Below are 20,873 nucleotides of genomic sequence, written 5' to 3'. Positions count from 1 at the left end.
TTCTTCCTACAATCTACTGGGTTACAGCTGACACCTTGCTAATGTTACCCAGGGTGCAGTTAAACCTTTACTTAAAATATGGTAAAATGAAAAATACCTCAGCCAGAACACCACAAAAAGCAGGATTCCATTCACAAAGGTAATCTCAACCATATGCACTCAACATGATTTACTCAGATACAAGATGTTTTTACGTATCTGCAAAGCCATGCATAAGGGTGATCTGCTACAGACAATACACTTGAGGTGGTTCATGGGGCCTAAAAATGCTACATTTCGGGCAGTGAATTACTTGCTGAGTCCACCAGCTCTCTTCTCCGCAAAGAAAAGGTTTTCTCCCCTCACTCCCACCTCCCCAGGAACAAAATAATCCATGAGACACGTTGCGTTGCACTACAGCAGCGGGTGAGTGCAGAGCCGCAGCTTCCACGACGACTACGAGGGAGCTGCAACTTCTCTGCGAACCGCTGTGCAACTTCTGTAGCAGTTTATGGGAAGTGCTGCCGAAGCCCCGCACCTCCCCCCGACCCCGGACCCAGCCACCCCTCTCCGTCCCGCCCGCCTCTCGCAGCGGTTCCAACCTCCACACGATGCGGGCCCCCGCCCGGACACGTCCGGCACCGCCGCTCACCCCGCACGGCTCCGGCTCTTCCCCCGTCCCTGCTCTCCCGCAACGAGCAAGCGCTCCCCGCACTCAGGACGTGGCAGAGGCCGGCGCAGAGTACCATCCACAGCGGAGAACCCCTTCTCCGGGCCGAGACAGCACCACAGCGCGCAGGGCCCCAGCGGAGGAGGAGCAGGGGGAGAAGGAGGAGGAGCAAGGGGAGGAGAAGGAGGAGGAAGACGAGCAGGGGGAGGAGGAGCAGGGAGGAGGAGGAGGAGCAGGGAGGAGGAGGAGCAGGGGGAGAAGGAGGAGGAGAAGGAGAAGGAGAAGGAGGAGAAGGAGGAGGAGGAGGAGGAGGAGGAGGAGGAGGAGAAGGAGGAGCAGGAGCAGGGGGAGCAGGGGGAGCAGGGGGAGGAGGGGGAGGGGGGGGAGGAGGAGGAGGAGGAGGAGGAGGAGGAGCAGGAGCAGGAGCAGGGGGAGGAGGAGGAGCAGGAGCAGGAGCTGGGGGAGCAGAGGGAGGAGGAAGAGCAGGGGGAGGAGGAGGAGCAGGGGGAGGAGGAAGAGCAGGAAGAGCAAGAAGAGCAGGAAGAGCAAGAAGAGCAGGTGGAAGAGCAAAAGGAGCTGGAGGAAGAGCAAGAGGAGCAGGAGGAGCAGGGCAGTAGGAGCAGTGCTGCCGCCCAGCGGTCACCCCGCGCCGCGGCCGGGCCGGGCCCCGACACTGCTGCTCTGCTCTCACTGCCCCTCCCTCCCTCCCTCCCTCCCTCCCTTCCTCTCTTACCGTCCGTCCGCACCGCGGGCCGGGAGCCCTCGTATGCAGACATCACTTTTCACCCCAGAAACAGTGGGGGAGAGGGGGACAGGTGGCAGATGATCGAGGAAGTGAAGGACACCACGGGGCCGGTGTGTGGGCCGGGTTCTGGTGGGCGGCAGCGGCCCGGGAGCACCGGCGGTAGCAGTGGTGCTGGGATGGGGCCGCCTGCTGCAACGCGTCTGCTGCTAACGCGTCTGCTGCTAACGCGTCTGCTGCAACGCGTCTCCTGCAACGCGTCTCCTGCAACGCGTCTCCTGCAACGCGTCTGCTGCAACGCATCTGCTGCTAACGCATCTCCTGCAACGCGTCTGCTGCTAACGCGTCTCCTGCAACGCATCTCCTGCAACGCATCTCCTGCAACGCATCTCCTGCAACGCATCTCCTGCAACGCATCTGTAGCCAGCCCACTGGGCCCGCTTGGCGGGAGGACAAGCCCGGCACCAGCCGTCCCCTGCGGGCTGCCCTCGGAGCTCCGGTCTGGCCAAACCGCCCCTGCCTCATCGGGAAGAGCTTTGCTGCCTTCGCTGCGGACCCGCACGTCTTTCGCGTGGCTCCGAGCGGCTCCTTACAGTTCCACCAAGCCCCAGTCCTGTGTATAAATTACCCTAAATGTGCACCACAGTTTAGGATCCGTGGGTTTCGGAGTTCGGTCTCGGATATGCCAGCTGTAGTGGTACGAGGTACTTCGGTCTCCTGAGTTTCCACAAAACGAACTCCAGCATTCATCAGCTTCTGAAAGTCGTGATGCAGCAATAGGAGTCTTTTTTGCAAGGCTCAGTTGAATTCCCATGCATGTTGCACATGCAAGCAAATGTCATAGGATTTTTTGTGATGAGTAGAAGGAAATGGCTGGATTTGTTTGGTCCAAATTTGCCTAATTACCACCGAGGAGAAATCTCAAAAATATACACACTAACAGCTTCTTGCAGCCCTAGACTATGAAAAACACAGATATTTCACCAGAACTTAGACACCACCTTCCTCATACAATCCCTAAACTATGCAATTCTGCTTTATTAGACTGGATACTCCACTGGTAGAGTATGCTGCTGTATTAAATACTGAACCAAATAGCAAAAATCAGCTACTTGTTGTCTTCCTATTTTTAGTGCTGTTTCCTATGCCAAAAGTTTGCATATCAGCAGCCCATAGCTCCTTGGGACAATCTCTATCAGCAATGGAGCTTTGAAGATTTTATAAAGCACATTATGTGTGTATGTACAGACACATAAAAAATATTTATTTATGAGCCACATTCTGAAGCGTGGAGCCTGCTCCATGAAAAGACAGTGCAGGACTTTAAGTCATGGATGCCCAAATTACAGCTATGTCCTGAATTCACCTCCTTTGGGTTACTTCCAGATTACGCGAGGAAGAGTCATCAAAAAAAGATGCAGAAAACAGCACTGCGTACACACAGGCACAGTCCATATTGTGAGATGCTTTGCATAGTGACTGTGGCATTGAACAGGTGAAGAAGGAGCCCTTGCTAATTCAAATCATGGAAGGATTTCAGCTGCTAATGCTCAGCTGACCATAGATGAAGGGGATGCTGAAATAATTCACACATCCCAATGTAATTTTAGAACACACCAGTTTGCTTTTCAAAATTAGCAATGAAGAGGAGGAGCTGATATCCTGGTCAGTCAGTAAATTAAAAACAGATAAAATACAGAGCTGACCAGCATTCCACATTAAGAGCTCAGTGTAAACCATGTCTGTCAGTATATATGGTATATTATTCCATCATCATGTAGGATGCTGACATCTACTGAATTATTCCCTCCCTTTCCAGAGAAGATGAAGGGAGAAGGAACCTTTGCAGTTTATGAAAATTAGAAGAGACAGCTGAGGGGGAAGGAGGACTGTCTGCTGTAGAACAGATTATCTGGAAGGACTAAAGACAGTGATGGAGCAAATACTGTGAAACTGTTGAGCAAAGCAGGAGGTCACATAGCCCTTAATGTTGATGTAATAGGCAATAAAAAAGTTTCCAGGGAAAGTTGTCTCAGAGAAAAAAAAAAAAAATGTGGAAATCGGAAGGCACTGGAAAAAAAGCTGTATCATGCAAAAAGAACAGGATGTCATAAATGTGCTCTCACTCACCTCCTTCCCTATGACGTAAGGGGAATGTCAGTAGGTAAGGCTGCCCCCTTTGAGAATTCCAGAGAACATAAATTGGAAGTTTTTAGAGGTCTTTGTAACTTTACATGCCTTATCTGAATGGCTGTTCTCTGTTACCAGACACTTTTTCCACTGTTTGATTTCTTATTTATGTTGCTTTTCCAGCTTTACTTTCTGGGATTGCCTCTTATTCCAAGATAAGTCCTTTGCATCTGTTTGGCTTGTCCTTCAAAAAGTGAAGCAGTGTCCTGATTTGGGCCACAATAGAACTAATTTTCCTTCTTGTAGTTTTGCTTTCAGATAAGTTTCTTGTGAATAGCTGCATTTGCTGAAATTAACATCCAGTTCTTCAGTCAGTGTCTGCTTCTAGGACTGATAACCCCCAATACTTACAGTTACTGCAGGAGAAAAGTCTGCAGAGCCAAGGGCACTGCTCAGCTCTGAGGAACATCTTGTGCTCTGGAAAGTGAAAGGGAGTAAAGGGGTCACACCTGTGACCCTCCTTTAGGGAGGAGCAGACAAGAGAAATGACCAGAATTAACCAAACAGAGTATTCCATCCCATAGTTGTCGTACTCAGGATAAATTTGAGGGAACATGAGAGTCAAACCCCCTTCACCCTTCTTCCCTTTCCCTGGTTGCTTCAGCATCCTGGGAAGATTCCATCCCTTCCTCTGCCTCTGCTCCTGATCCATCCCAGCCTGAATCTCTGTGTTCCTGACTCCAGCTCCCAACTGCTGCTGACCCCAGGATTCCAGCCTGGACTGTCCCAGGGCTGCCCTGCAGCCTCAGTGGGGATGTGAGAGTTACTGGGGGAGAGGGGAAAGGAACATATAATTTTTCTCTATATTTGTATACATTTAATATTTTTTCTCTTTAATCATTACTGTTTCATTAAAGCTGTGCAGTTCAGTTTCCAACCCTTATTCTCCCTCCTTTCTTTATCAGGGAGAGGAGGGGGATTAATAGAGACCATCTGTCATATAAGTGCCTGCCCACTGTTAAACCGTTGCCAGCAGTCAATGCAAAGCCATTGGCATGTGTCGGAAATCCTTAAGGATGAGCTAAACACAGCAGAGCAGAAACCAGGTCAACAGTAGCTCCCATGAGAATTTAGCTATATCCCTAGCGTGGCACTTCTGATCTGTCTCTCTCCCCGTCTTCTGTTCTTCTTCAGCATGATGCTTCAGGAGCAAGGACCAGCTCTTATTGCATGTGTCTGTACAGAACCCATCAGACACGTCCCACAGCTGTTCAGCAAGAACATTACAGACCAGAAGTAGAAAACACTGCAAGCTCCCCATCTTTGGTGATGTTGGAGTTGCTGTGTCATGAGAGATACAAATCTAGAGCAGCCAAGTAGCTCTAATTCGGACTGTTGGGAATTGGAATTAATTTATATTGTACGCTTTATTTCTGTTTTTATTATAAATGTCTGTGATACATGACAGCAGCATTGCCTACTGGAGCCTGACAGCTGCAGCCCAGAGATGATCTACACCAGCACTCACTCCCACTCAGTCCTCACATGCCACAACATCTCCCATGCATGAAGCAAGCATTTGCTTTGCAACACAGAGGGCTCAGTATTCCCTCAGAGGGCTCAGTATTCCCTCCCACTTCTTGCCCATACTCAGGAGGACAGGAAGATGGAGCCCTTCTTTCCCTGCAGATTTGCTGAGGAAGAACTCAATCCCCTCATGTAGAACACTGGTAAAAGTATTGAACAAGATCAGCCCCAAAACTGAGCCCTGGGGGAAACCACTGGTGACCAACTGGATTTGACTTCCTTCCCCACAGCTCCCTGGACCAATGAACCCAGTTTTTAACCCAGCAAAGAGTCCCCCTGTCTGTGCCATTCCCACCAGCTTCTCCAGGAGAATGCTGTGGAAGATGGTGCCTAAGGCTTTACTAAACTCCAGACAATGTCCACAGCCTTTCCCTTGTCCACAAGGCAGGTCCCCTGCTCTCAGGAGATGGCCCTGTCTTTCCTACCCATGCTGACTGGGCCTGATCCCCTGGCTGTCCTGCACCTGCCGTGTGAGTGCATTCAAGGTGAACCTCTCCATAATTTTCCCTGGACTGAGGTCAGGCAGGCAAGTTCCCCAGATGTTTTTCAGCCCTTCTGGCACAAGGGCATCAGAAGCCTCCAGTCATCTGGGACCTCCCGTGTTAACCAATTGTTGATAAATGATGGAAAGAGGCTTGGTGAGCACGTGCACCAACTCTCTCAGTTCTCTCAGATCTCATCTGGCTCCACAGACTTGTGAATGTCCAGGAGTCATAGCAGGTATATTGTACCTCCTGTATTATGTGTGTGTGTGTTCTGCTCTCCATCCCTTTCTTCTGGCTATAGTTTCTCCAAAAAAATATACACACAAAAATGCATCCATTCTCTAAATCATCAGTGGATATTTGATTTGACTTCAAATGGTTTATTTTCATTAAGATCATAGAATCATAGAATAATTTGGGTTGGAAGGGAACTCTTAAAGTTAGTCCAAACCCCCTGCATGGACATCCTCACCTAGATCACGTTGCTTGGAGTCTTGTCTGTTGCGTGAGAGGAATCTCGCTGTGGGCGTGAGCTCGGTTCGTGAACAGAGTCAGTCGAGCTAGTGCTGGTTCGGATTAGTATCAGAGAACTAAGTTCGATCCGCCTGGCTCTGGGACCTGCTCGAACCACACCCTGCCGAAATCGGGCATGTGCACCTGGGCTAGCCCCAGCTGGCACAGGCGGGGAGGGCACCGTCCGGGCACCTGCTGCCTACACTTGTCAAGCCTCACCCTGAGAATCTCAACTACTGAGTACCTCAACTACCTCCCTGGGCAACCTGTTCCATCGTTCCACTGCCTTCGTGGTAAAGAATTTGTTCCTAACATCCAGTCTAAATCTACTCTCTCTACTTTAAAACCACTGCCTCTCATCCTGTCTCTACAGACTCTGGTAAACAGTCCCTCTCCAGCCTTTCTGCAGGTCCCCTTCAGATACTGGAAAGTTGCCCTTATGTCTCTCCAGAGCCTGAACACCCCCAGCTCCCTCAGCCTGTCTGTGTAGAAGAGGTGTTCCAGCCTCCTGATCATTTTCATGTCCTTCCTCTGGCCCCACTCCATCAGGTCCACGTCCTCCCTGTGCTCCAGAGCTGAATGCAGTATTCAGGTGAGGTCTGACCAGAGCAGAACAAAGTGGTAGAATCCCCTCTCTTGACCTGCTGGCCTTGCTTCTTCTGATGCAGCCCATCATCAGGCTGGCCTTCTGGGTTGCAAGTAGGCACTGTTGGCTCATGTCCAGATTTTCATCCACCAGCACCCCCAAGCCTTTTTTCTTAGGGCTTCTTTCTTCCACCTCATCCTCCAGCCTGCATTGACAGTGAGGATTGTCCAACCCAGGTGCAGGACCCTGGGCTTGGTTTTGTTGAACCTCACAAGGATCACCTTGGCACACTTTTCTAGCTGGTCTAGGTCCTGCTGGAGGACATCTCATCCCTCTATCTTACTGACAGCCCCACTCAGCTTGGTGTCATCTGCACACTTGCTGATGGGGCACTTGATCCTGCTGTCTACATTGATAAAAATACTAAACAGTACAGGGCCCAGTACGACACCTGAGAGACACCACTTTTCACTGGTCTGAGGCTGGCACTATGCTACTTGAATTACTGAGGTATTGGGTGCAGTCCTCCTAATCCATGAGTGGTTGCACAGTGCATTGAACAACAACATAACACACTGCAAAAATCTGTCCTTGCTGGGATTTGAGCTGTATGAGTGAGATTTATGGCCTTCCACTCATTAGTGACTGAGTGCAACTGCTTTTCACTAGATAGCTGTGGCAAACCTTCAGCAGACCAAGGGAATGAAACTATACTTAATGTAATTCAGAGTTACACAAATTGCTAGATAAAACTAACTAGATTTTTAGTAGATCACAAAATATTTTCAGCAGTTTTTAAGTTACCTACAGTAACATACAATCTCTCGTTTAATAAACTAGAGAGGAGAAGCAGACGTGAAAGCTGGAGTTCCTTCAAGAGAGAGCTAGCACTCTTCAAAGAAATAACTACATTTCAGGGGTATTCATGGATTTCAACCATGACTTGCTGCCTTCCCTCTGAAAGGGCCAGAACCAGGGAAGACAGTTGCTCATTGTGTATCTTCCACAAAAAAAGTGTTGTTCAGGTCCCATGCTTACTGCAGGGATGTGCATCCCCTGTGGTGTTTTCAGGGGTAGCAGGGGGGCTTCAGAAGTTATCTCAGTTCAGAAGCTCAACCAGCTGCTAAAAACTGAAGTGGGAAATGGTATGGTTTGTACCCACTGCACTAGTTCAGGAGCTGCCAAGGCCAGCCCCACAGTTATAAGAAGAGGTCACTTACTGTCATTAGGCAGCTCAGGAGACTGCTGCCTGGTTTAGGCCTCCAGAACCGTCACCTGCTGACATCTCTGCAAACAAGATTATTCAACACCCTCCTGACTTCTGCAAGCTTGATGTCATCTGCTTGCTAGGTGCCAGGACACGTTATTCATCGCATGAGGATTAAAATTGTTATGGGCCATACATTCTGCAACTGGGCTTTTGAATTGTTCTCATTTTACCAAGGGTTTATGTTGTTAAACTTCTTTTTGATTTATATTAGATTTCATTTGAGCTGGTTGTCACTGCATGCACTGAGGACAATTTGTCTGAATATGGAGGTGTATGGGTGCCATCGGAGCTCACCCTCTGGTAATGTTGCTTTTTACATAACTCCAGTTTGCTTGCACCCATTGCTGCAGGTCACATTCCCAGTAAGAATGATCCCGTGCACATTCCCAACTCAGGAGGTGGGCTGCAGTCTTACAGCTGATGTTAGAGCCCAGAGGCAAGAGGGCCTTGGAATCAAGGGCTTCTGACACAGTTTTGGGAGCTAAGAGGAGCAGCAGCACTGTCTGCACAAACATATGTTAATTGCATATATGTTAATATGTAACTGCACATGTTAATATGTAACTGCACAAATGTTAATTGGAGCCATGGATGGCTGGACCAGCTCCTGCCAGCAAGATGCACGATGCTGCCATCAGTGGTAGTCCAAGGGTTTATTCAGGACATGGGAGAAGAGGAGACTCTGAGGAGATCTGTGAGTGAGATGCACTGAAGGGAAAGGAATTCTGTCACTTTATCCACACTGAGAATCTGCATCTCTTCTTCTGTCAGCACTGAAACATATCTGACCAATGTTAATAGAGAAGGGAAAAGTAAACTAACCAGAGCATCATTTTATCTCATAGGATATTGTGCACCTTAAATAAATGACCATGGCAAGAGCATTTAGACATGTCTGCTAATGCCAGGCATCTCTATGCATCTTGCACCTCCTTGGTAAAGCAGCCACAGAGCTGAGGTTCCATTCCAAACACCTCTTTTTTAACCTCTTAACCTTTTTAACCTTAGCTTTCCCATGAAATGAAATTTTCAGTCCTGCCCTCCAGTACAGATGAAGCCCATTGGAGAGAAAGGTTGTGTTATCTGATGCTGAATTCCTACAAGCTGAGAAAATAGAGAAGGATCTTGGCAGTACCCTCACAGAGGAAGAGGAAGCATGAAGCCCGTATCCATTGGAAGACATAAGGGAAGCCCAACAAGATTCCTGCTGTTCCAGGGGTCATCAGATCTAGCCCTCCTACCTAACTTTTCTTCCCCCTTATCACAGCACTGCTGCAAGAAGCACAAACCTCAGTAAAACATCATTTGTTGCTTTACTGAACTGTCTCTAGGGATTGCTGCTGATTTTTGCTTTCTCACATGGCACTCATCATTAATCAAGATCTCCCTCATCAGGGCAGCCAGAAGCCTTATGGAGGAGGAGTTGCAGGAGAGGAACCTTTAGAAATTAACCCAGATGTTTTGGGCCTGGCATACGTGCAGCATTGTCATCTCTGGCTATTTTGGAATCATGCAACAGGGCTTTGGGACTGTGGGTTTCAAATTTCTTCATAATGATTTAGGTACCTGAGTAGCAGGTACCCACTAGCAATAATACAGATCTAGGAACAAGTGCAACCTGTAGCCTACAGTAATCATCAGAAAGCTACATTTTTAGGAGAAAGGAAAAAAAAAAAAAAAAAAAAAGAAAAGAAAAAGCAGTATTTCAATTTTAGTATGCATAACATTGAACTACCACATATGATGCTTACCATCACTCTCTCCTCCTTGAGAAATACAAAGCTTCAAGTCATTCTTTGAATCTCCAGTCAGGCTCTCACTGGGCTGGTTGAACACTTTTTCATCTAATTATCCCATCAGCAGTGCCTAAGAGCCCCAGCCCCTCTTCACCACTGAGTGGCAGCTGAGCTAATCCTTTCATTGCTCTCTCTGCATCCAACAGCTTCCAAAGGTCGAGCACAACAAAGGGAATTGGTCTGTAATTAACCTCCTCTTGGTCATCCAAGGCCTATATTAGGAAAAATGTGGTAGGCACCCCACTCCTTGTCGATTCCTGGCCTCACAGTGTCATATCAAGGCTAAAAGCCCCAACAGTGATATTAAATTTCTATTGTGCTCTCAGAAATAATTTGTCTGTACTTGAAGCATTTGATGATCCCAGAGACTCCTAAAACTTTTACCTCTCCCTCTAGTTCTTCCCTGTTCACCAACAGTAGATCCAGCAGTGAGCTTTCCCAGGCTAGCTCAGTCACCAGCTGTGTTAGGAAGTGATCTGTCACGCACTCCAAGAATCTTCCTGTCTGCAGTATGGTATTTCCAGCAGACATCTGATGGGTTGAAATCTCCCACAAGAACAACAGGAAGCGAATCTGAAACCTTACCCATCTGCTTATAGAACCTCCTCTCCCTGGCTGAGTGGTCTATAACAAACCCCTACTATGATATCTGCCTTGTTGGCATTCCCCCTGATGCTTACTGTCACCATCAGTAACATGCTCATTCCCTAACACAGAGGGCCACACCTCCTCCTCTCCTTCCATGTCCATCCCTTCTGAACAGCTGTAGCTATTTAACCCAGCACTCCAGTCATGGGATGCATCCCACAGTGTTTCTGTGAGGGCAATTATATCATAGTTTCCTGATGGACAAGAGCTTCAAACTCTTCCTGCTTATTATCCATGCCACATGCATTAGTATAAGTGCATTTTAGCAGCTGTACCTTCCTGCGTGGGAGGGGTCTACCCTCAGGTCCCAACAAGCCAGTGCTCATCACTGACTGGCCTGTAACTGCCCCCTTCCCCCTTCCAGTCTAGTTTAAAGCCCTATCAATGAGTCCTGCCAATACCTGCCCCAGAATTCTTTTCCCCCCTCAGGGACAAATGCATCCCATTATTTGCTCATAGCTCTGCAGCCTCCTATACCAAATAATGATCATTGAACCCAAAGCCCTGTGGAAAACACCAGTCCTGGAGCCATGAGTTGACCTTTTGGCTCTTCCTGTATGTTCCTTCATTCATTACTGAAGCCAGAGGGATGAAGGAGAACACAACTTGGACTCCTGATCCCTTCAGCAGTTGCCCCGAGGCCCTGAAGTCTCCCTTAATTGAATGTACATGACTCGGTATAACATCATCACTTTCCACCTGAAAGACCACAAGTGGGTAATAATCTGATAATCTGAAGGATTTAAATGGGTGGAATCCTTAACCTGGGCACCAGGGAGACAGTGGACTTCCCTGTGAAGTGGGTTGGGTCTGCACATGGGGCCCTCCCCTCCCCTCAGCAGGGAGGCACCTCCTGCAATGACTCCTTGAGTTTTCTTTTCAGGGTCAAGAAACCTCCTAGGGTAGGTGAGTACATGATCTGCTCAGAACTTAGCCAAAGTGGGAGCAGAGAAATCTCTGCCAGGGCACACAACAGAGGAAATGAATGAATCTGCAAGGTTTCAGAAACTGTTAGATGGAAATAAGGGGCAGAAGGGGGCAAATGCCAAGCCTTGTATAAGCATGGTAGCTTGTAAACTGTTGTGGTAGGAGATGTCTCAGAAAGATGTGCTGAGTTTTGCTTTCTTGGGGTGGAGAAAAAAATAAGAGGGTATTTCTGTACAAAGATCTGTGAAGGAGTGATGATTGGATACAAACAAAAAAAGAAGACAGGTGAGGGCACCACTGGTTTCCTGGCATCCCCCACCTGATCTTGCAAGCTTTGCAGATCCTTGCTGACATCAATCCAAAGCAAGCAAGCGAACAAACAGAAAACCAGTGTAACTACAGCAAGGCTGTTTCAGAAAGAATACCTAGCCCTGGCATTGCTTCCCCTCAGCAGGAAATGCACCAGCATCTCCCAGTTCTTCTCTTCTGTCTTTTCTTGATACTTGCAGGTGCTGTGTCCTTTTGATGCTGCATATTTTCCCTTCCTGCTTTATACCTTCACCTCTTTTATTCCTATCAACCATTTTCCCAAGAGTGAGAGCATCCAAGCAGCAAATGGTTGTGTCCCAGCCTACACTTGCTCTGCCAGATTCCTGGCACAGGAATGCTCTTGTACAGGCATTAGTATCCTTGAAGCAGCTGGGGACTGCCTATCTGAAGGAATCATTTACAGGAACACCTTCACAGTTGAAGATTGAAAGGAGAAATAAGCAGAAAGGGGAGAGGTGCAGCTCACTGCAGTGACATTTAACACAGTGGCCAAGGTCTCAGTGTTTGTATCTCCCAGAATTTTAGGGATAGAAGGGATTGTTTTCTATGGGGCCTGACTCTAAAAAAAAACAAAACCAAACATGAAAATATAAAGAAATACTCATCTCTGTGGAGAAGGGAAGAGCACAGCTGAATGTCACTCCTGGCTCAGACTGAATTTCCACAGGCTGCCTCAGGACATGGGTGGCAGGTAAGAACAGGGACAGAAAACATGCATTTTTCAGCATCAGGACACAGCAAATGAGGAGATGCAATGATATACGTAGCTGGCCTGGCAACCACCCAGCTCAGGATAAGGAAAGAGAGGCCATGGTTTCACAGTGCTTGTAGCTTTTGAAAGTCTAGTAGTTGCAAGACTAGAGAGAATGGTTTGCCTGGGTACCTCCATCTCTCCCTTTATGCCATCAGGTTACCAAAATCAGCTCATTCAAAGAAAGGGAGAGAAGTCAGTCTGCTACCAATCCACTGCATATCTGTAGACACATTAAAAGCATATGGAGTTTGCAGCCTTCAGTCATTCTGTGCTCATTGACATGAAATCAGTGGATCAGATGACATGGAAGAAATGAGTGGAGATAGCTACCTTCTGCCTCCTCTGATACAAGAGCTCAGAGGGCTCAAATGAAGGCAAGAGGTGGTATATTACAAACATACAGCAGGAGAAAGCTTTCCATGTGATGTTCAGCTATTCTGCAGAGCTGCCCACAGCAGGATGTGGTGGATGCTAGAACAAGAAAGACCAGGAAGGTTCAGGGAAGACAAGTCCATGATGATACAGAAGTACTTGGCTCAGGTAGTGCCTTCTCCTGGTTTGGGCAGGATAAGACTAATTTTATGTCTTGTAATTTTGCTTTCAGCTAAGTTTCTTGTAAGCAGCTGCACTTGCTGAAATTAACATCCAGTTCTTCAGTCAGTGTCTGCTTCTAGGACTGATAACCCCCAATGCTTACAGTTACTGCAGGAGAAAAGTCTGCAGAGCCAAGGGCACTGCTCAGCTCTGAGGAACATCTTGTGCTCTGGAAAGAGAAAAGGGCAGGTCACACCTGTGACCCTCCTTTAGGGAGGAGCAGACAAGAGAAATGACCAGAATTAACCAAACAGAGTATTCCATCCCATAGTTGTCATACTCAGGATAAATTTGAGGGAACATGAGAGTCAAACCCCCTTCACCCTTCTTCCCTCTCCCTGGTTGCTTCAGCATCCTGGGAGGATTCCATCCCTTCCTCTGCCTCTGCTCCTGACCCATCCCAGCCTGAATCTCTGTGTTCCTGACTCCAGCTCCCAACTGCTGCTGACCCCAGGATTCCAGCCTGGACTGTCCCAGGTGAGAGTTACTGGGGGAGACAGGAGAGGAACATGATATAATTTTTCTCTATATTTGTATATATTTAATAATACTGTTTCATTAAAGTTGTGTAGTTTAGTTTCCAACCCATCAGTCTCTCTCCGTTATTCTCTCTCCTTCCTTTATCAGGGAGGGGAATTAACAGAGGGCATCTGTCGTTCATTTAATTGCCAGTTCACTGTTAAACACTGACAAGCCCATAAACCATGCACTGGCGGAGGCTGTGAAAACCCTCAGAGGTTTGACTCTTGACTTGCTCTGTTCTTGGGCTCTTTAGGTGTCTGGAATTGCCCAGTGCCAGACACAGGAAAGGAGGGAAGGTGACTTGGAGGCTTTCACTGTGCCCAGGAGTCATTCATAACTTTTACAACTGCTCATTTGCAGTTCCATGTTAGGGCCCTGAGGACATCAGAGGCTCTAATTAACCCAACCAGCCTCACCTGGGACCCTCACCCACAAATTCTACTTAAACGTCCAGACCTGGCCCTTCAATCCTGGCCTGGTATATCTTGTCGCCATACCTGCTCCCATGGATCTTCGTGGGATGTTTGGATTTCCTGGCTTGACTTAGGACCTGACTTGCATCCTTGTTTCTACTTGCCTGTCACATCACTGATATCATGGGCCCATTGTGTGCACTGGCAGTGAGGATGCTACAGCCCTGTGTAAAACTGGCAGTTATCGGGGTATCAAAAGATGGTGCAAGAGGACCAGGCCCTATGTCCCCTTAACTTGGCTGGAGGATAGTGCTGCTGGCTTGCAGGAAGACTGTGTTACTGGAGGGACAAAAAGCTGTAAAGCAACCACCAAGTGTCAGACTTGCACCAAAAAGCAGCATGAGAGCAAAGCCAGGTGGGTTTATGATGGCAGCAGAGCTCTGAGGAGGAGGCAGTTCCCAAAACTGAATTGTCCCTGTTTAGGTGCAGCTGGTACCACCCAGGCCCCTGCTCACCGGTGCCCTTCCCCCCAATGCAGTTCAGGGAGGAGAAATTCCAAATAAATCCCTGTCCCTTAGGGCACAGAGGACTGAGGGACGGGCAGGGGGGTTCAGGCTCAGTTCCCCACACGCTGTTTCTGCCGCTCTTTCCTCCTCAGGGGAGGACTCCTCACGTTCTTCCCCTGCTCCAGGGCGGGGTCCCTCCCACGGGAGAGTCCTTCAGGAATCCCTGGGACATGAGTCCCTGCCATGGGGTGCAGTCCCTCAGGAGCTGACTGCTCCCGCCCGGGCTGCCCACAGAGTCATGGACTGAGCTGGGAACAGTCACCTCCCCTGGCACGGGCTCCTCCAGCCAGGGATGCACACACACAGCTGACCCACCATGGTCTCCTCTGGGCAGCATGGGGACAGCCGCCACCTCCCCAGAGGCCGCAGGGGAACCTCTGCCTGAGGCCTCTTCCCCCTCAGCTCCCTCACCGAGCTGCTCCACTCTCACCTCTGGCATTGCTTACCTCCTCCATCTGCTCTGCAGCTTTTCGCACTTTTGTTTTCCCCTTCTTGAATATGACCAGAGATGGGGCCAGAATACGGGGGAGCTTCCAGCAGCCTCTCACAGGAGCCACCCCTGTGGTCTCCCCTGACTCCCAAAACCACTGCCATGCTAAACCAAAATATGAACCTACATAAAGATTTGTTCCATGAGTCAGAAGTGAGATACTTTATAGGAGAAGCACTGGGGGCCTGCTCTGTATTTACTTGGGACCCTCGGCAAAAGCTGGATTGCTTTAGTTAGCTCATTTAGCAAGGCATGAGAATGAAACTCCATTTCTGCTACAGGCATAGTGTTGGGTTCAGGTGTCAGCTACATTCACAGATGCTGTTGTATCATCAGTATCATCAGGTCCCTGAATGCTTTAGACTGCCCTCAAAGCCTCCAATCTTGCCAGAGATGTCTTCCCCACATAAGTGGCTGCTGGAGCAAGACAGCTTGGGAGATGTTTAAACCGAATCCTTCAGCTTCATCAGGGTCTTGCTGAGACTGACAGTCTCATGCTTCTCTACCTGGGAGCAATCTCCAGTTCCACAACTCCACAGTTTAACCCTCTCCTCCTAGCAGACCATGAAGGAGGCCAAATGGTAATGGCCCCAGGCTCTTCCTTACCCACCTGTACACTTCAGCTGCATTCACTTTTCTCCTCACTCTCTTATTTCAGTTGGAACTAATTCATGGTTTTGATGAGCTGTTGTGACTCTTCTCCAAACTGTCCTGTGGCTTCACTCCTTTTCTCCAGGGTAGTGATCAGCTGCAAGGACATCCTAATAATCAGGTGGAATATTCTGCTTTATTTTTCTGCTTCACCATCACTGACTGCTCTTGTCTAATGCAGACCTGGAGCTTCTGTTCACTTCCTGAGCTACACAAAGTAATAGGTCCACTGAGTAGCTCAGATCTTCTCAGGAATGAAGCCTCTCCTGTTTCTGTCTCCTATTGCTTGCAGATACCCAGGGAACAAGTGGTGTAATTTCCTCCATGTCTCTTCTGCTTCTTCTAGAGATTTTCAGGCTTGCTGTAGCTTTTTATTTGTCTGCCATGGTTTCTTCTCAGTTTTCTTTTATTCCCTCTGTGGACTACAGGAACATAACAGTGTTTCATGACTCTGCAGGAACCTTGCTTTTCCATGTCCCATTTCCATGCCTGGCTGTACAGCCCCACGTGCAGCATGGACAACTCCCCATTCCTTGGCCAGGCTTTCTTATGGCTGAGAGCAGAGCTGCTGCTGCTGCCCCAGCAGAGAAAAGCTCCCAATCTCTGCCCAACAGGTCAGACCACTGCCAAACCACCAAGTTGGAGGCAGTGCTGAGTGCTGAAGACAGGAGAAATTTGTCCGCCTCTTTTAAAATTGGTAGCACTAGGCTGTGGCCAGTTTTGCACATTTCTGCTAACCCTCCCCTGTCACCTTTCTAGTGTAAAAATCTTAGACCTGTCTTCTTCTGGTTTGAGAGAAAAGTCTCTAGCCTTATTCCTCATCACCTGCTGTGCCCCAACTACATGCACTAATGCTGAAGTATTCAAATGCTGGACATCACCAGTGGAGGAGGAGGTGTTCTGCTTGTTTGACATCTCAGATGAAGAGTTTTGAAAATCTGAACACTTTATTTCCCCTCCTGAAGAGAATCAGGAGCGCTTGGAAATGCCAAGGCCTTTATACCTGAATGTAATCAGAAGCAACCACAAGCCAAGCATGGGATGCAGGTGGTAATCTTGGGTTAATTAGAGAAGAAAGGGCTCTGCAGACTGAGGGACATGGATTGACATAAAGTGCAGTGCTTTTCAGGAAAGAGGAAGCTGCTTCAGATGGAAGGAAAAGCTCAAGGGGTTATTCCCCTTAGGAAGATCCTCCCAGGGTATTTAGGAAGAGAACGCCAGTCCACGGCTCTGTGGGGAGCCCCAGTGTTTTGTGTCCTTGCAGTACATGTTGTTGCTTACATGTAAAGGGCCACCAAGTCCTAAGCTGCATGGCAAACATTGCATGGTCAGGCAAGTCAGCTCATCAGAGGTCCCTGTGCTTTTACTGAAAATGATTCCCTGTTTGTCATGCCTCTGGGATCGGAACTCTAGTCCCTGATGAGAGATGAGGGATGATGGGATGGGTGGGGAAACCTCCCTTTGCAAGAGAAAACAGATTCTCTGCCTCTTCTGGAAATTTTGGACTTGAGTCCTGACTCCAGCACTGCTTTGCAGTGTTACCCCACACAGGTTGCAGTGGGTGCTTCAGATGCTCCACTGGAAGAAAATGAGAAAATAACCAAGGGACATGGAACTGCAGGCACAGCAAGGGTGGTAGGAGATTTCCTGTGGTCCCAGCGGGCTTGTGAACTTTTTTCAGAGTCTTTTCTTCTAGCTTTTTGTTGAAAATCTGAATTAAGTGTTGAGAAGAGCAAGCATAGTTTTAAGTGGGTCCTTTCTCCTCATTGGTTCCCTTCAAATTAATTCTCTTGGTGTCTGTGATAATGGCATTAGCTCACCCATTTCTGTGCCACTTCAAAGGAAAAGCCAGGTTATACTTGGCTTTGTCTGTAATAATAAACTAAACTGAGAAAAAATAATTAATTTCTCTTTCCACAAAAAGATACTTCAGGTTTCCTTTTATCAACCCTGTAAAGCCTTTCCCATCACCCAAAGAGGAACATCTCTGCTGTTAAGGGAGGAGAGCAAAGGATCTCCAGAAGCCTCCAGATTTGACTTTTTTATTTTTTGGTGGGATTCTGACTCTCAGTAGGAGGGGGTCCTGGTTTGAGAGGACCTGAGACTGCCTTCTCACTTGAGCTGGTCCTGCCCAGCTGGTCCTACTCTTTTTCTGGCTGAGAAAACTCAAGTCCAAATTGTATAATGTAAATTTTCTCTATATAACTGTATAACCTCTGTTGGCCTCTCAGGCTGGTGTGCTCTCTGGATTGACTCTATTTTGTCATTGCTCCCTGTGTTGCTGTCCCTGCTGCTGCTGTGCTCCTCAATCCTGTTTTCTCACTGGAGAAGAATGTTGTTCATCAAAACAGATTGCCACCTCCTGCCTCCCTGAGTAACACCAGCTCTGCTGCTCCAAGGCTGTTACAGACTGGCACTGGCACCCTGGACTTGGGCACCCCCTTCTGCTGTTGAGTCCAGTTTGGGATTTTTCTGGTCAGGAAGTAATCACCAGCTGAGGAGTGTGGGTTCCATATTCACATAATTGTATAACTTTGTAATTGACTGTTGTCATTATTATTGCTACTTTATTAAACCAATTCTAGGCGGGGTTTTCCCAACTTTAAATTCTCTCTCCCTTATTCCCTTTTTAATCTTTCCCTGGGAAGGTAGTGGGGTGTCACCTAGTTACTGGCTAAAACTGTGGTGTGGGATAGAGTCATTTGAGGACGATACACTTTTTCTGGCTTGTCAGGAAGGCAGCTTCAATCACCCCTGTTCTTTGTGCCCCACCATGGTCAAAAAACAAGGCCCACATAATGCTGTGCACTGTTGCAAGCCACCTGCACAGAAGAGGGAATGGGGAATGAACAAATTTTGCTCAGCTTCTTGGTTTCAGCACTTAGATGAGAAAAATTCTCACACAGCTTCTGCCGTTTGTTTCAAGCCCTGAGTGGATGAAATGCAGCTGTTTAATATTGGCCCCAGCATTTGGGGCTACCAGCTCCCCAGAGACTAAAATTTGAATTATCTAAGGCAGGAAAAGAATTGAGGCTTGTGGGATTCCAGCCCTGGTGAGGCCTTCTGATTACTGCCCACTTTGGGTCTTCCAGGTGGGTAGTGATGAATTGGTATCAAGAACAACAAAAGCAATCATGAGAGATTTCAGGGCCTTGGGGCAAGTGGTGAAGGGATCAGGAGCCCAAGCTGTGTTCTCCTCCATCCCTCTAATGACAGCAGTGGATGAAGGAACTGCAGGAGGATCCAGCAGGTTAATTCATAGCTTAGGGACTGGTGTCAGCAGCAAGGTTTGACCATGGATCAATATATCCATCACCAAGCCTGCTGGCAAAAGATGGGGTTCATCTACCTCAGCATGGGAAAAGGATGCTCTGCCAGGAGTTAGCAGCCCTCAGTGAGAGGGCTTTAAACTAGACTTGAGGTGGGGAGTGGGCTCACTGAGGCTGAGCCTAGGGGTGGCCTTCTGTCTGCTATCCCACTTGAGGTGGTGATAAAGAGGTGTAGCTGGGTTTGTGCCAGTGTTGCAATGTTTGAGTCTGAATGTAGACCAGAAGCACTCCCATTGCCACCAGAAGGACTCACTCCCATTGCCACCAGGACTCCCATTGCCACCAGATGGACTCCCATTGTCACCAGAAGAACTCTCATTGCCACCAGAACCACTTCCATTGTCACCAGAAGGACTCCCATTGCCCTAGGGTGGGGTCTGCAGGCTCAGCCCCCCCAGCTGATTTGCCTGTACACAAATGCACACAGCATGTGGAACACAGGAGGAGTTGGAGATCTCTTTGAGGTCAAGGGGCTGTGACCTGGTGGTGATTTCTGAGACAGGGTGGGAGAGCTCACAGAGCTGGGATGTGGTCATGGCTGGTGATGTCCTGTTCAGGAAATAAACAGGGCAGCAAGCGGAGCTGGGGAGTTGCTCTTTACATAAGAGGGAAACTTGAATGTATTGAGATCTGTCCAGAGGCAGATGGGGAGCAAGTTGAGAGTTTGTGGGTGAGAATGAAGAGCAGGCTAATGTGGGGGATACTGTGGTGGGTGTCTATTACAGGCAGAATGAGGAATTGATGAGGCTTTCTACAGGCAGCTGGTCGTGATAACAGGGCCTGGTTCTCATGGGAAATTTTAACTACCCAGATACTTGCTGGAAGGACTAATCAGCCATTCCCAGTCCAGGAGGTTCCTCCAGTGCACTGATGATAACTTCTTGATGCAACTGGTGGAGGAGCCAACTAGGACTGGAACATTGCTGGATCTTGTCAACAAGAAGGGCCTGGTTGAAACAGTAAAGGTTGAGGGCAACCTTGAGTGCAGTGACCATGAGATGGTGGAGTTCAGGATCTTATGGGGTAGAAACTGGATTCCAAGTAAAAATCACTACCCTGAACTGAAAGGCCAACTTTGCCTTCTTCAAACAATTGGTGGGGTTAGCCCTATGGGAGACTATGGGAGAGGGTACTCTCTGTCTCCTGTCCTTCCCCCAGCTCCTGATCCACCTCACTACCCCATCATCCAGGCCACACTTTTGCAGTTTATCTCCAAGGATGCTGTGGGAGATGATGCCAAATGCCTTCCTGAAATCAAGATCAACTGCATCTACTGCTCTGGTATCACCCATCCACCTGGTTCTGTCCTCACAGAGGATCTCAGGTTGGTCAGACAGGACTTCCCCTTAGTAAAGCCATGGTGACTGCTCCTGATAAGCTTCTTGTCCTTGATGTGCCTGGAGGCAGCACCAGGAATGAGTTGTTCCAGCACCTTTCCAGGGATGGAGGTGAGGCTGACCCATCTGAGGTTACCTGGGTCCTATTTCTTGCCTTTCTTGAAGCCTGGAGTGACATTTGCTTTCCTCCAGTCCTCAGGCACCTCTCCCATTCCCAATGATTTACCAAAGATGATGGAGAGCAGCCCAGCAATGACATCCCCCAGTTCCCTGAGCACCCATGGGTGCATCCCATCAGTACCCATGAATTTATGGATATCCAGCCTCATGAACTGATCCTTAACCCAGCCCTCATCAACCACCCTCATCCTTTACCCTTCCCTGGAGATGTTCAGAACCAACCTGGATGTGTTCCTGTGTGGCCTGCTCTGGTCACAATAATGAAATAAACTGCAACATATCTGTAATAAGCAACTGCAACACGAGTTTTGCAAATCATGAACACAATAATCACTGTATTATGGGAAGAATTATTGTGAAATGCAGTTTAAATG

This window comes from Heliangelus exortis, chromosome 18 (genome assembly GCF_036169615.1).
Source record: "Heliangelus exortis chromosome 18, bHelExo1.hap1, whole genome shotgun sequence".
In the NCBI taxonomy this organism is placed as follows: domain Eukaryota; kingdom Metazoa; phylum Chordata; class Aves; order Apodiformes; family Trochilidae; genus Heliangelus; species Heliangelus exortis.
This window is presented reverse-complemented; position numbering follows the sequence as displayed.